General features: G+C 43.5%; 1 protein-coding gene across 9 annotated transcripts in view; it reads right to left on the bottom strand.

Moving 5' to 3' along the window:
• The window catches only part of PPP6R3 (protein phosphatase 6 regulatory subunit 3), a 142,228-nt gene that overhangs the window by 87,728 nt on the left and 37,420 nt on the right, over positions 1–17,080 (bottom strand). For all 9 annotated transcript variants that reach the window (XM_032879683.1, XM_032879685.1, XM_032879680.1 and 6 more), the window contains exon 2: positions 8,073–8,224. The gene's annotated coding sequence lies outside the window, so the exon portion shown is untranslated. The remainder of the gene's footprint in view (positions 1–8,072; positions 8,225–17,080) is intronic.

The raw sequence follows: 17,080 nt of genomic DNA, 5'->3' as shown, positions 1-17,080 counted from the left end.
AGGAGGAACTCTAGCCAAAGCCCAGATGACCCTGCCCGAGAGGATCCATGCAGGAAAGGAAGGCGGTACGAAGTGGCGGCCGTATGCTTCGTAAATCTCTTCTCAAGTCCATCTGATAGAAAACGCATGGCTTCATCCGGGCTGACATGGAGCCTCAACAGGAAAATGGAAGGATTACACAACCTTCCAGATGTTTACTGGATAAACATATTTCTCCACTCCTCTGGCAACTCTAGCAAGACAGCAATAAAGGACAAAGAAAAAGAAGAATGCCAACAAATGTACAGAAAGAGAGAAAATAGAGAAATAATTCAGAAAGTCCAACATCCAAGTAACATAAGTTTTAGAACATATCACAATCCACAACCACCTGCCTCATCAAAAATACCTTTTTTTCCTCCGAGTGTACAGAACAGGACTCGGACCTGCTAAGACCTCCACATCCTATCACAGTGAGTGGTGGAGCAGACCTTCACGGCACGGTGTGAAATTCCACAGTATCAGAGATAAGAAAACATCATATTTTATCTCAACTTTTCTTGTGAGAAAAAATACTCAAATAAGGACTGAAAATCAGAATGGTATCAGCTTCCTCAACAGCAATTCTAGAGAAGAGCATTTTCAGACATGGAAGGTTGGAAAGATTTATTCACACTTTCTCAAAAAGCTACCAGAAAACGGGCAGCACCGAGGCACGGCAGTAAGCGGGCAGGGGCACCTGGCTGGCTCAGTCAGTTGAGCGTGTGACTCTCGATCTCGGGGTTGTGGGGTCAAGCCCATGTTGGTAGTAGAAAGTACTTAAAAATAAAATCTTTAAAAAAAGGCATGGCAATAGGCCATGAGAGGAAGACATGGAACACATGGAACCGGGTATCCCACACACCGAGAAGCAGAGACAACTGTCAGAAGAAAAGCTTGGGGGGGGGGGGCGGACACCGGCCATTACAGAGAAAATCCAGAGGAATCCGCCCGGAGGGAGGCATGCCTGACGCAGAGGCTCTGAAAAGAAGAGCTATGCGCCAGACACGTGACCATGCTGAGAAGAATTTTACTAATTACGTCAGAGACCTAGGGAGTAATTCACCAAAATACTCATACTTCTACACTGATTTTAACCAAAGTTGTGCTTTAACTGTGTCAGAAGGCGGAGGAAGGAAAGAAGTTCTACATATGCAGAAGCTAATCCTTCACCTTCACTGTTAGGTCAGCCAGATTAGGAACAGCTAGCTACCTGCAGGAACGCAAGCCAAACAAAGTGTTTGCAGGAAATAAACATGAGAAAACACTAGGAGATAAAGGTACTGGCCCCTAGTAAGTAACTAAGGGATGAGGACGAGAAAGGGTAAGAAAGATGCAGATGACTGTTATTTTTTGCTGGAAACCTGGTGGTGCTGTTCGGCTTTTTACGCCACGCACCTGTATACACTGTGCACCCAAGCAGGGGAAGACACTGCGGGGAAGAAGAGCAAACAAGAGTGCTGAGTACGATCCCTGGCACACTTGATAAGGCTCAGTCTGAAATCAAGATACCATGAAAGATGAGCTAACCTGACCAGTCATGTGGAAAGACGGGCAATAGCTACGTATATGTAAGTCTGTGTGCAAAAAAAGCAGCAAACAGAAAAAAAAAGAAGCCAATCAACCAGCCGGCAGCAAATACCACAATGGTACCTCCTCACCCTTAGGTTCCTTTTCTCACCCTGTTCTTTCTACCACCAGCACATGAGCCAACTCCAGAGCCCTGGAACACCCAGGGGAGCAGTAATGAAGTTGCCCAATCTGGTCTGCCACCCATTTATATCCAGCCCCTGAATAAAGACTGATCTTCCTATTTTTAACTGTGGGGGGAGGGGTGGGAGGATCAGAAGAACGATATTCCATGACTTGTGAACATTCTTTGAATTTCACAAAGTTTTCCTGAAACCTAGCCACACCATACATTTACATCCAGTCCCTGGCGGCTGTCACACGATGAAGGCAGAGTTGAGGGTGACAGAGACCGCATGCGACACACCCATCACTCCGCACCGCTGCTCCACCAGACGCCTTCCAGAACACAGTGACACAGTCAGAACTCCACAGTGCCCTGAGGGCCACTTGCTGCACTGAGACATTTTATTATCATCCTCGCATCCCCAACATGTCAAAACAAGAAAAGAACCACTGGACTTGGACTACTGTGCCTGTCAGAAATGTGGGGTGGGGATTCCCGTGTCACGGAATCAGACGACCATCTGCCGCACAGGCGCACCGAGCAGGGCCAGGGCGGGGAGCCCCCTCGCACACACCGCCACCCGCACCCCATGGTGGCCGCAGCACGTCCCCACATAAACACCTAAACATCTTCACTGGAGTAGCTCTTAACAGGACAACTTCACAAAAACAGAAGATGAAGATGAAACTTCAAGCAAAGCTGGTCTCCCAGTGGCTTGTCAGCCAAGCGGCGGGGCAGCCGGGGACAGTTTTCCTTCGAGTTTGTGTGCCCGATGCATCCCCACTAAGGAGTCTGAAATGACGACAGACGAGGCTTCGTGCACAGCCCGCATGACAGAGCCACAGGTCAAGCGTTGCAAGAGAAGAGGAGGGAAGACAACGTCGCTACGGCGTGCAGGCGAGTCTGCCGTGACCGGTGACAGCTGACAGTGGGAAAATTATGTGTAAAGCAAAAAAACGGCTTAACTGGACAAATTTACAAAACTTGTGAAAATGTACTGTTCAAAGCTTATAGTGCTTTGTATTTTCATCAACAGCTCCTTCGAGAGGTTTTTTAAATTTCCTCACCTGTTACTGAACCGGTAACGTCGACAGTGAACTTCATTTACTCTGGCAGACTTTCTATCACCCGCAAGCTGTGTAATGGCTTCTCAAGGGTTCATGTTTTTTGCAACTTTCTGAGCCCAGGGCCAAGACTGAAATTTTGCTGAATAAGCAGAAAGCTCAACCACTATCACTAAATGCTGACTGGCTCTGGAAATTGGCCTTGGCTGACATCTTGATGTTTCTTGGTGAATTCAACCTAAAGCTGCACGGCTGACCAACACCGATCTGCCAAAACCTGCTGTGGTGAGGTCATTTCAGTACTGACTTTGTTAGGATCATAAATTCAAGCTGCTTCATATACTTCCCACGCTGTCAGAACTTCAAAATGAAGTGACATCTCTGTCCCCATACAGATTTGCGGTGGTGACATTTTCTGAGCTCAAACTACAGTTAAAAACCATTTTTCAGAACTTAATGCAAATGTAAAGGAAAGTTTCCTATTCCAAAATTCATACAGCTATACAAATGAGGATTTTCCTAACCGTCCCCCAGAAGTAATTACACTACAATGTAACGACCTGCTAAAAGGCAAACAGCAAGAGGAGAATCTAAAAGAATTCTATAAATGCCTTCCAAGTGATGAATATACGTGCTTGGAGACTGATACCAGAATGTGGCAGCACCTATTTGTGTAAAAAGACATTTTCAAAGATGAAATATGTAAAATCGCATTATAGGTCACCATTATTAGATTAGATGAACATCTGTAGTAGAATTTGAGAGGGGGAGCTCTGGCTACGAACACCATTTAGGTGAAATGTTATCCCCCTAGAAAAAGAATTCCATTCCAATTCTCCTTAGTTGATCTGTATTACAAAATACTAAACTCTAGTATTTTTTGTATTTTTAATTTCATCAATAAAATATGTGAAAATTTGCTCTCGTTTTATGTTTTTTGGTTTTTTTTAAGATTTTATTTATTTATTTGAGAGAGAAACAGTGAGAGAGCATGAGAGGGGAGAAGGTTAGGGGGAGAAGCAGACTCCCCATGGAGCTGGGAGCCCACTGTGGGACTCGATCCCAGGACTCTAGGATCATGACCTGAGCTGAAGGCAGTTGCTTAACCAACTGAGCCACCCAGGCACCCTGCTCTCTTATTTTATAAATACCTACATAATATCCTCTCTTTTGCCTCTTGCTCTCAAAACCCAAAATATTTCCTACCGGGGCTGTGACAACCTCTGGTCTAAAGGACCCTATATTTAGGGGCACCTGGGTGGCTCAGTGGGTTAAAGCCTCACCCTTCAGCTCAGGTCATGATCCCAGGGTCCTGGGATCGAGCCCCGAATCAGGATCTCTGCACAGCAGGGAGCCTGCTTCCTCTTCTCTCTCTCTGCCTGCCTCTCTGCCTACTTATGATCTCTATCTGTCAAATAAATAAATAAAATCTTAAAAAAAAAAAAAAAAGGACCCTATATTTAAAATGCTGCTCCGCTCTGGGAATCCTTCTCTACTGATTCTAGAACTCCTGGAGACTACTGGGTAACTTTTTTTTTTTTTAAGATTTTATTTATTTATTTGACAGCCAGATCTCACAAGTAGGCAGAGAGGCAGGCAGAGAGAGAGGAGGAAGCAGGATCCCCGCGGAGCAGAGAGCCTGATGTGGGGCTTGATCCCAACACCCTGGGATCATGACCCAAGCCAAAGGCAAAGGCTTAACCCACTTAGCCACCCAGCCTCCCCAATGGGTAACTTGTTAACAGAAGAGTTCACCTGGCATCAGACAGCATCTGACGAGCAGAGGAAAGGAGGAGAAAAAAAAAAAAAAGAAAGAAAGAAAGAAAGAAAAAGAAAGAAAGAAAGAAAGAAAGACAGACAAACCAGGAAGAATACAGCTAATGGTAAGAAGCTGTTCCACAGTTTGCCACAGCTAAGAGTCTTTGTCTGCAAAGAAAAACAAAATTTAAAAAGAGAGAGAAAGAAAGGGATAAAGTCCTAAAACTGTTATCCTGAGAAATGTTTCTGAAATTTTAGCCCTACCACTAAACAATTAATGATACCTATTAAGTAAAAAATACTAAAGATATAAAGTAGGGGGCGCCTGGATGGCTCAGTCAGTAAAGCATCTCCCTTTAGCTCAGGTCATGACCCCAGGGTCCTGAGATCAAGTCCCGTGTTGGGCTCCCTGCTCAACAGGGAGCCAGCTTCTCCCTCTCCCTCTGCTGCTGTTCTCCCTGCTTGTGCTCGCTCTCTCTCTCTCTGTCAAATAAAGAAATAAAATCTTGGGCAGGGGGAGATAGAAAGTAGAAGTCAAAACTCCTTGTTCCTGGAATAATTAAATCTACTCAAAGAGAAAAAATAATCCTAAAATAATTTAATGAGATATGCTAAGAGTTCACAAAAGAGTGGCCACAGAGGAACTGGAACAATACAGAAAGGTTTGACAAAATAAGCAGAAAGACAGCAGAGGCCTAGTTAAAGAGGAATCAAATGCACATAACAATAATAAAATCCCAAGATGGGGGGGTGGACAAAATGGGTGAAGGGGGTAAAAAGGTACAGACTTCAAGTCATAAAATAAGACATGAAATGTAATGTCTGGGGGCACCTGGGTGGCTCAGTCGCTTAAGTGTCTGCCTTTAGCTCAGTCAGATCCCGGGGTCCTGGGACTGAGCTCCATGCCAGGCTCCCTGCTCAGCGGGGAGCCTGCTTCTGCTTCTGCTGTTGCCCCTGATGGTGCTCTCACTCTCTATCGCAAATAAATAAATAAAATCTTAAAAAAAAAAAAAAGAAAAAGAAAAAATGCAACGTACGGCACTGTGACTGCGGTTAGTAATATTGAATTATATATTTGAAAGCTGCTACAAGAGATCTTAAAAGTTCCCATTACAGGGGTGCCTGGGTGGCTCAGTCAGGTAAGCATCTGACTCTTGATTTTGTTTTTTGTTTTATTTTTTAAGATTTTATTTGTTTATTTATTTATTTGAGAGAGAGTGTATGTGCTGACATGTGCGTGAGCGGGGTGGCAGGGGGTGGGACAGAGGGAGAAGGAGAATCCCAAGCCGACCTCCCGCTGAGCAGAGAGCCCCATATAGGGTTTACTCCGCAACCCCCAAGATCATGACCCAAGCCGAAACCAAGAGTTGGATGCCAAACTAACTGACCCACCTGGGTGCCCCTGCTTCTCGATTTTGGCTCAGGTCATGATCTCAGGGTTATGACATCAAGACCTCTTGTTAGGCTCCACAATGGGCATGGAGCCTGCTTAAGATTCTCTCTCTCCCTCTTCCTTTGTCTCTTCCCACTGCCCTCTTAAAAAAAAAAAAGTTCTCATTACAAGAAAAAAAAAATGTAACTATGTGATGGCGAACATCGACTTGACCTACTGTAGTGATCATTTCAAAATACATACAAATATCTAATCACTATGCTGTCTGCCTAAAATTCACATGTCATATGTTAACTATATCTCAATTTTTATAGGCTATGTGTTGTATTATAGAAACAGCTTTTAAAATCATTCTTTGAGGGTCAGCTGGGTGGCTGGTGGCTCAGCCCCTCAGCATCTGCCTTTGGCTCAGATCATGATCCCAGTGTCCTGAGATCAAGCCCCGCACTGGGTTCCTTGTTCAGTAGGAAGCCTGCTTCTCCCTCTGCTATTCCCTCTGCTTGTGCTCTCTCACTCTTTCTCTCTCTCTCTGACAAATAAATAAATAAAAATCTTTAAAATATATATATATAAAAATAAAAATAGGGGCGTTGGGTGGCTCAGTGGGTTAAAGCCTCTGCCTTCGGCTTGGGCTGTGGTCCCAGGGTCCTGGGATCGAGCCCCGTATCGGGCTCTCTGCTCGGCGAGGAGCCTGCTTCCCCCTCTCTCTCTGCCTGCCTCTCTGCCTACTTGTGATCTATCAAATAAATACATAAAATCTTTAAAAAATAAAAAATCATTCTTTGAAAAGTGGGTAACTTACAATTTACAGAGAACAGTTTAAAAAAACGTAAAAAAGATGTCCAACCTGTAAAACCAGCTGAATTCAAGCTCAAGGTCTCTGTGGGCCCTGAAACTAGTGCCTCCTCTTCCCATCGCCGCCGGCTCTGAAGCCGCTGATGAAAAAGGCAAAGGGCATCACAAACCGCCTTCTTTGTGGTTACGGTCCTGATGGTGAGACCACAGTTCTAAGTACATGGTCCTGACCTTCTCAAACCTAAACCCTCAACTTGGGCTGAATTCTCCACACAGTCAGGCAGGTGGGAAACAGAAGAGGCTTTACCCATAGGGCTAGAATGTAGCCCCGACAGAGAAAGAGAAGGAACAATGGCAGGACCAAAACCAAAACAACACCACCACCACCAAAAAAGCCTGACCAGACAAGGTGCCAAGAGATGAATGAATACTTGGGGAAGAATCTTCCCCCTCGAGATTTTTACAGAGTAATACAGAGAAAAGGCTGGAGAAGTCAGAAGATCTATAAAAGAATCCTGACTATCTGGCCCAGGAGGTGGAGCTTCACTGGAAGCCCGAAGGGAGGCCGGAAGGTGGAGGAGAGTCATTCCTGTGCGACTGAAGGGAGAACTGCCCTGGGAGGAGAAGCAGGGACCTGCTATAGCACGTAACTAGAGTGTCTCCCGAGATAAGGAAGCCTGAACCGCAGACCATTAAGTGGTTTATGCCCACTGTCTCCTCACGACACAATGGAGCAAATGAAGATGGACTAAAAATGTGTCCTGTTCGCCTACTGAGATGCTGTACTGAGCACATCACTGAGAGCACCAGCACCATGGCCACTTTCTGCAGGGCCAACTGTCAAATACGCGAAGTCAACCTCTGGTCTCTAACAGAAAGTTTCTGTGAAGAGGTCTCAAATGAGAGCGGTGAGGACCTGAGAGGAGTCAGAAGGCCGGCTAAACGCCGGAGATGGCCCGGGGCCGGCGTACGACGGAAACAAAGCAACCTCAGGCTCGATCCCGCCTGCGCACGCGCACTTGCAGGGAGCCTAGAAGCAGCAGCGGAGTCTCCACAAGCAGTCTCTCTCCGCGGGCTCCCTCCGCTTGCCAGGCCGGGCTTATCCTTAGCACCCAGATCAAGCCCCCCAAGGAAAAGAGGAATCCCACGGATCGGGGGCTGCAGATTCCAAGACGAGCCAGAGCAAACTGCGGACGCTGCTACTGAACTTCCTAAAAATACCACAGGGCCCCGGAACCACATGCTGCCTGCTCTAGCCCTGGTCGACCTAGACTCCGGGGTCTCCAACAGAACACTACTTTCCCTAAGCAACTATGAAGGAGACTCCTGATCATCTTAATGGTCTTACCTTTCAACCAAGTTTAAAAATTAAAAGAAATGTTTTCTTCTCTGTGGCTCCTTGCCCATTACAGGTTATCGTGGTACCAGGCGTCTTCCAATTCACTGCATTAGCAGATTAGCCGGAGTGAAGTGGGATGTGGAAGCGAAACAGAAGCTCTCCTGTAAAGAAAAAAGAGCGTATGTTCACAGCATGCTCTGTTTTGGTCTGATGACAGCTGCCATTAAAGATACTGGTTCAGGGTCCTGATTTCACATAGAACTGCACCTCAGAAAATTGCAAAGTTCTAGTTAGCTGAAATTTTTTCTATGTGAAAACAGGAAAGAAAAGCACTGTCATCCCTCTACCTCAGCTTTTATCCTACACTAAACAATAACCCAGAAATAGAGACATCATAATAGCATTATCACTGACCAAGAAAAGCATATATATTCTTATCTTTATCTTATAAAAACATGAATGATTTTTTTAGAAGATTTTATTTATTTATTTGACACAGAGAGAGATCACAAATAGGCAGAGAGGCAGGCAGAGAGAGAAGGGAAAGCAGGCTCCCCGCTGAGCAGAGAGCCCGATCCGGGGCTCAATCCCAGAACCCCAGGATCATGGCCTGAGTGGAAGGCAGAGGCTTAACCCAATGAGCCACCCAGGTGCCCCGTCAATGATATTCTTAATCAACAAAGGGCTGACTGTAATGGCACCACACTTTAAAATGCTAAACCAAATTTTAAAATTAGCCGAGTAGTCCCCATGTAATACCTCTAAACACCATAAATTTCACCAGGAAATGTAAGCAGAATATTGAGGTCACTGAAGTACTAACGACAGCCAAACTCTGTCTCTAGGGACGCCTGCGTGGCTCACTGGGTTAAGCAGCTGCCTTCGGCTCGAGTCATGATCCCAGGGTCCTGGGACTGAGCCTGCTGTAGAGCTTCCTGCTCAGTGGGCAGTCTGCTTCTCCCTCTCCTTCTGCCCCTCCCCCTGCTATGGGCTCTCGCTCGCTCTCATAAAATAAAATAATATAATATAATATAATATAATATAAAATAAAATAAAATAAAATAAAATAAATTGTCTCTAATGTTAATTAATCAAACGCTGCACATGAAAGGACTATAAGCCATCTTCAAGGCACTTCACTGACAACACCACACTGAAAACAACAACAAAATCCCAAATTACAGACAATATGCTAATTAAAAATCCTACAGGAATGCAGTCTACAAGGCATCTCAAAACATATGCTGTATATTGCTGCGTTTCTTCCATAAACTCACTACACTCAAGTCAATGTTTTCCAACAAATGAGGTAATAAATAGAAACGATGCTGACCGCTGACTACTTGTTAAAACAATAAAACGAACCAACCAAAACAGTAACAAACCCAGGTCAAGAAAAGATTATTTAATTCTAAACACTTTACCAGTCAAATGCTTTCTGAACATAAACTTGAAAAAATGTAATTGATCATCTGAATTTTTGCTTTAAATTATGAGACCATGTGCCACCACAGTGATACTACAGTCCTCATATAAGACCAGGTTAACATGTCATTGTAAAAAGTGCATCACTAAATGCTGTAGGTATCTTTAGCCCCATCCCAACTGTTCTGTGTGCTCAGGGTTCCAGATCCCTTTAAGAATCTGATGACTTCACGTGCTCCACAAAAAGCACATTTACGTGTGCACACACAAAATTTAGCATTTAAATTTGAATGGTTGTAGGACCGTCAAAGACAATCTGCAATTGTTTCTTCTAATAGCCAAGACCACCCACTGCCCCCACTTGTAGGTAGGTCACAGGCTCCCAGCAGAGTTGGAGCAACCTGCCTGCCTCACCATGCCGCACACTCCCATCCAGGGAAGCCAAAAGAAAAAAGTTATCAAATGTGCTCACAGCATTATGAATCTGGGCGCTTATTACATAGTAACAAGTGTGCCGAGACTTAATCTACTTTTCTGGAGTAGGGACTCATAGTTTATTCATTTAGACTACTAAGGGAGAAGAGTGGGGTCTGTAATACTGATTGTAAAAATACGGTAATTCTAAAGTGTGAGAATATAAGAAACAAGACCAAACGAAGGAAAACAGAATGCAACAGTGTCCGAGTACGGTAGTGGGACTCCTGAGTCGAGAGTGTGCACCGAATACCCCCTGAAAACCTCCAGGTCTACTGTGAAGACTACTCGGGGTGTTCTGCCTTGGTTTTCTTTGTTGTTGTTGTGTTTTGTTTTGTTTTGGTTAAAAGATTTTATTTATTTATTTGACAGGCAGAGATCACAAGCAGGCAGAGAGGCAGGCAGAGAGAGAGAGGAGGAAGCAGGCTCCCTGCTGAGCAGGGAGCCCGATGTGGAGCTTGATCCCAGGCACACCCCACTGCCCACCCAGCTCCAGCCAGGCTCTCCTCCCAGGCTCTGACATTCCCAGCCAGGCTGAAGACAGGAATGTCTTCAGAGTGAGCTAAGTGACCTTTAGAAAAAAGAACCTGAAAATACGGACATCGGGGACTTCCCAACCAAAGAAGCACTGCTAGCCACTGTGCTGGAAAATTCAGAGCCAATGAGCCCCTCCCATGATGGGAGCCTCCAATCTACCACTCTGAAAAACTAATATTTAAAAAAAACAAAAAACAAAACAAACAAACAAAAAAACCCTTTCATCACAACTTTGCTCAACAGCTACAAGAGCAATACAAGAAGCTCCCACTAAGGCTTCCCCTCAGCTCTCAACAGATCACTGTGTCACTTTTGCTTGGGTACACCCCCCTCCACCAACACCCCCCACAGACACCCCAAACGTGAGAGCTACTGCAGATGACTGACCTTTCTGCCAAACAGTTCAGTGCGTATTTCCTAAGAACAAGGACACTAATTCACACAGCCACAGTACACCTATCAAAGTCGGGAATTTAACACAGTACTTGTTGGATTAAATACTTCATATTCCAATTCTGCCAAATGTTCTGTAATGTCCTTCGTGGCAATCCTCCCTCACCTTCATTCAGGATCCCATGCCCTATCTCCTTTATTTCCTTCTATCTAAAAAAGTTCTGCATCATTTCTTTGTCTTTCATTGCACTGACATTTCTGAGGAATACTGGGTATGCATTTCTGGTAGGAATAAATGAGGTTTCGTTGTTCTTAGACTGTAACATTAAGAGGACAGCATGTGTCCTATTACTGGTGAGCGCTCTGATCACCGGGCTAAGATGGTATGTACTGTATTTCTCCACCATAAAATAACCATTTTTCCCTGAGTAATTAATGAGTAAATAACCTGTGGGAAGATATTTTGAGATTATGTTTCTTAAAACATTCACTCAGTAGTTTTACTACCCACTGACAATCTTTGTCTGAATCAACTGTTCTCTGATGGTTATAAAGTGATTTTTTTTGTGTGTTAAGTCTACAGTTCCTTCCTCCATTAGATGACATTCTAATTTTAGTAAGGTATGCCCCTTTCTTCCCACTCATCCTTTAATTCCTTAACAGTATGGACTCACAGATTCTTATTAATACCATTATCCACTTTGATGCTCAAGCTGTCCCACATTCAGCCAGCGACAGTCCCTTCAAGCAGACTCCCATGCGCTTTTCATACTTTTTGAGCACTTCCTTATTTCCTGGCATAAAAACATGTTCCAGATTCATCCTGAACATTCTCTGCCCCAGCTCTGAAATCATCCATTTCTCCAAGGAGCCCCAGTTCTTTCAGTGGAGAATGTGATGTAGAAATGAAGATCTAAGAGCCAAGGACGTCCACGGGCAGCAGAGAAAGCTGGGAGAGATGGTAATTTCATACAATTCAACATACAATTGAATTGTATGAAATTACAAATTACAAATTGAATTGTAATTTCATACAATACAACATACAATTCAATTTTATACAACTCAGTGCTGTGGGTACATATCCCTGACTTTTAAATATGAAGGAAAACCAAAGATCACCAGATATCTTAGGAAAGCCACTATCATAAAAAGTCAAGGGCAAAACAAACAGTAAAGTACAAACTGGAGGAAAGATGTACCTCCTACACAACTTATTCAGAGAAGACGCTGAGGAGAGAGGCTGTGCTGCACTGCCATAGAGGGAGAACAACAGAGAACAAGGGAACAGGAGAGAGGCAAGAACAACCCCTGGGATCCAAGGAGACAACTGTGCTCCCACCAGGGAAGGCGAACCGGCCAGACTGGAGCAGGAGAAGAATTCTTCAAAAAGATAAGGCTGAGAGAATACCAGAATACCTAAACATCTAACTGGCTAAAAGTCTGAGGCTAAAGTGGTTAATGTTTTATTTTTAAGTGATGGGGCAGGCACATAGCTGGCTGAGTCAGGGGAGCATGTGACGCTTGCTCTCAGGGTCAGAGTTCGAGCCCCACATTGGGTCTAGAGATGACTCCAACAAATACATAAAATTTTTGTGAAAAGTAATATACTTCCAGGGAAAACCAAGTTGTTTAGGAAAAGTATCTGTAATTCACCACTTAACATATAAATAGCATACAGGGTCTTAATGATAAAACTAAATATTGATTTAACCGCAACTGCAGTGAAATTATCTTGGAAGGATGGGGAAGTGAGAATGTGAGAGGGGAGAAGAGAGAGCTAATCCCTACCTTCTACATCTTTTCACAACAGGAAATCAGTAGATACGCTTGAAACTTCAAATAAACAAACAGATAAATAAATAATGAGCATACAAGCACGCAAGCATGAACTTTCAAACACGCTCTTCAGGGACGCCTGGGTGGCTCAGCTGGTTAGGCGGCTCAGGTCATGATCCTGGAGTCCCGGGATCCAGTCCCACATCGGGCTCCCTGCTCAGCGGGGAGTCTGTCTGCTTCTCCCTCTGACCCTCCCACTTCTCATGCTCTCTCTCTCTCAAATAAATAAATAAAATCTTAAAAAAAAAAAAACATGCTCTTCAGATACAGGGAGGTAAATATATATATATATTTTTAATTGGCCAATGGAGTTCAAAGAATTACAGGAGCCTTTGGGAAAAGAGGATGGGGAGGCTAAGGGAGGCTGCTTATCCCAGCCTACCTGCTAGAACTAGCTTACTCTTAAGTATAAATGTGAAACACTCTGACAAGATGATTTCTTTAAGAAGCTGTTGAGAAGAATGCTAAACTGGGTAAAGGAATTACACGTTGAGACCAGACAGCTGTAATAGCAACACACTAGCTCGGAACTGAGTCTTCTAGCCTGAGCGCCCAGCTATTTATTTCCTCATCTACGAAATAAAGAGTTGGGCTACTTCACTCTAAAGAGTCTTCCTGTCTCAGTAATTTACGACTCTAACATAAAAACAAAGTAATCTAGGCCTTAAATACAGTGCCAGTGGCTACAGGCATGAGTTGATTGAATTCCAGAAAGTAAGCGGGACTGGATGAAAGAATAAATGGGGAGACGAGTAAAATGGGGGGGGGGGGGGGGCTTAAAGCCCCGGGGTACGGAGCGGCTGCTGACAGTGAGGGAGGAGTGAGACCTGCACTGTTTAGGGAATGAAGACAAAAGAGTTCCTGATCCCAGCCTGGAAAGAATTTAATATCGACAGTATCCAAACAAGCGACGACACGAGACCATGGGGGGAAAAGCTAAGTACGCCAAAGAGAGGTGTTTCCTTTGCAAGTTAAAACGTACAGATGATGGCGGAATCCATGAGGATGAGGAAAGGTGGTTCCCTCAAAAGGAGGGACCCTCCCCAGGTAGTTAACTTATAGGAAACCCTGAGTTTCACATAATAAGAAAAGGGCCTGGCCAGAGAGCAGAGTATTACAAGAGTGGGAGCACCAGCACAGTGTGTGGAGCTAAAGGAGGAAAAGCAGGGATTTGCTAGTAAATAATGTAACGTGAACTCTAACAGGTGATGTCCCAGTCCGTTCAGGCCACTGTAACAGAATACCATGCCAGTGGCTTATAAACAAGAGAAATTTCTCACAGTTCTAGAGACTGGAAAAGTCCAAGATCACAGCATTTGCAGATTCAGTGTGTGGCAAGGACCTGCTTCCTAGTTCACTGACAACTGTCTTTTTGCTGTGTAATCACATGACAGAAAGGGGACAGCAAATCTCTAGGGTCTCTTTTATATCCCATTCACAAAGGTACCAGCCTCATGGTCTAATCACCTCCCAAAGGTCATCCCCCACCAACACTGTGACACTGATGAGGCGTGAAGATTCATTTTCAACATACAAATCTTGAGGGGGACACAAACACTCAGTCTGTAAGAGCTGGCATCATTAGATTATTCCCTCCAAGGAAATGGATCCAGTGGGGCTCCTTCAAAAAAGGAAATCAAGATTTTAAGAAGAGGGGTTTTTGCTTCCCCTTCTCTCTCTCTGCCTGCCTCTCTGCCTACTTGTGATTCCTGTCAAATAAATAAATAAAATCTTAAAAAAAAAAAAAAATGGGACACCTGGGTGGCTCAGTGGGTTAAGCCTCTGCTTTCGGCTCAGGTCATGATCTCAGGGTCCTGGGATCGAGTCCTGCATCGGGCTCTCTGCTCAGCAGGGAGCCTGCTTCCCCTTCTCTCTCTCTGCCTGCCTCTCTGCCTACTTGTGATTTCTGTCTGTCAAATAAATAAATAAAATCTTTTAAATAAATAAATAAATAAATAAAAAGAGGGTTTTTTTAATTTTTTATACATTTTTATGTTTTATATTTTTACACACTTTTATATTTATTTTTGCCAACAATTCCTTAAAGGAGTTACATTTTCTTCAATAGCCATACAACCCAACCCTATCACAAAACATCTCCATTTTCAATACTCTGACCAAGACCAATAAGGAAAATGCAAGAACAATATAACTATAAAAATAAAACCAGTCAGAAATGAGGACTGGTTTAGCCTAAAACAGTGAAAAAACAGATTCTCAACTCAACAGTATCTAAATATGTACTTGCTTAGTCACAGAATTTGAGAACAGCAAGAATGAACATCTACCCTTACAAATCCTTGTGCTAGTTATACAAGAGCTTTCAGTCCTCGCAGGTATTAATTCCTATTTTATTGTTGAGGATAACAGGAAAGAACGTACTCCATATAAACCTTATGTGAAGTAGGTGTTGTTGTATCTTAGGAAAAAAGGCAACGAAAATCTCTCTGTGCTGTCATGTAGATTCCAAAATATTTATTCCTCACTGAGGCAAATTCACAAGAGGAAGCCATAGCTCTTACAGAACATGCAAGAAAGCATGTTCTCCTGCATCACACACCAAGCATGAACAATACACATCTTCTCAATTACAAACAGGTGATACGCCCCAAAGCTTGAACACATAAAAGCAAGGAACTCTACTTCTGACTAACGTCAGGAAGCCCGCAGGTAGACCCCTCAATCAGAGCAGCACTTAACATGGATCCTGACCCCGTTTCTGCAAGCGTGCTCATTCATGTTCTCCCAAACATCCATGTCCAAGGAGACAGACTATAAAGAGATGGGAAATCAATCCATCTCTCTGAGGTCTTATTCACCATTTTATCCTCATCGCCTAGCACATTATGAATAATTTATAAAGTCCACAAAAATTTGAATACAAAAATCATCCAAAATGAGCACACAAATAACTCATAATTGGGAGAAAAAAAAACTAAATAAATACTTTGGATGACTTCAGGGCATCTTAAAACAAAAATTTAAACATATATTTGCATAAATATTTATAATTAAATACACGTATCCACACACATAACTCAGCTGACTTCAGAAACACCAATGATTTTAATACAAGCCATGGCAAGAACTTGCCAAGACTTCCAAATTGTTAAATCAAAAATCACTATACCGGAAAAAAAAAAATCACTATACCGGACACCTGGTTCAGTTGGTGAAGTGTCTGCCTCAGCTCAGGTCATGATCCCAGGGTCCTGGGATCAAGTACATCAGGTTCCTTGAGCAGCAGGGAGACTGCTACTCCCTCCCCCTGATTGTGTGCGCTCTCCTGGGTCTGCGCGCTCGTGCTCTCGCTCAGACAAATAATCTGTAAAAAGAAAACTATACCAAGAATGCAAAAAAAAAAAAAAAAACTTTATTAAAGTATGAAGCATCCAAGGTAAATCCACAGTACCACTTTTTAAAAACAAAAATTGTACTTTAGGTAGAAACTGTGGCCCCTGATTGGATTACACCATCGTCTGGCTACACGCCCTGATGGGTACCCAAATCACTGCAGTCATGCATGAAGCCAACCCAATCTAACCTGCTATTAAAATGAAGCCAAGTCAATAAAATTAGCACCCAAAGTACAGCCCAGAGAACCAACTTGGCCTGTTACAACAGTATGGAGATGCAGAGCAGTGGTACAGAAGAGCACACAACCCCAACTGCCAGCTGGATTTAACTGGCTCAAGCCATGATAAACGATCAAGTTATATTTGATGCAAAAGCTGAAATTTCAGGGCACCTGGGTGGCTCAGAGGGTTAAGCCTCTGCTTTCAGCTTGGGTCATGATCCCAGGGTCCTGGGATGGAGCCCTGCAACGGGCCCTTTGCTCCTTAGGGACCCTGCCTGCTTCCCTTCCTCTCTCTCTGCTGCCTCTCTGCCTACTTGTGATCTCTGTGTGTCAAATAAATAAATAAAATCTTTAAAAAAAAAAAAAGGCTGAAATTTCCATAATCCAGAGTATAACTGCAAGAAAGACATCAAAACTTTTTGTAGGGAACCCTGGTAACCAAGTGATTAGTAAGTGAAAGAAAAGTTCAGAGACTGAAAAGTGGGCTAAGCACCCTGAAAATGAAAGAATTTGTCCACTGAAAACTCAACCCAAGAATGGGATTTTCACTGGCAAAACAAGAAATAGAAAAAGAAATAATAAAGAAAAGATCTTCAAAAAGGTTCTTGATTACTTTCCTAAAGAACGGACTTATTATGAACCAAGAAAAGGCCACAACCAGCTGTAACCCTGTCAAAAGCTCCAAGAGTACATTTCTCCTCCTAGCTTTGAACACAAGCCTAATTTCTAGTTGGCCATTCTAATCTTACTCATAAGCCTTGGTTTCTACCAC

Source organism: Lontra canadensis, unplaced genomic scaffold, assembly GCF_010015895.1.
Source record: "Lontra canadensis isolate GAN:19392208 unplaced genomic scaffold, GSC_riverotter_1.0 scaffold66, whole genome shotgun sequence".
In the NCBI taxonomy this organism is placed as follows: Eukaryota; Metazoa; Chordata; class Mammalia; order Carnivora; family Mustelidae; genus Lontra; species Lontra canadensis.
Note: the sequence above shows the minus strand (reverse complement) of the source record. Positions and strands in the feature narration are given on the sequence as shown.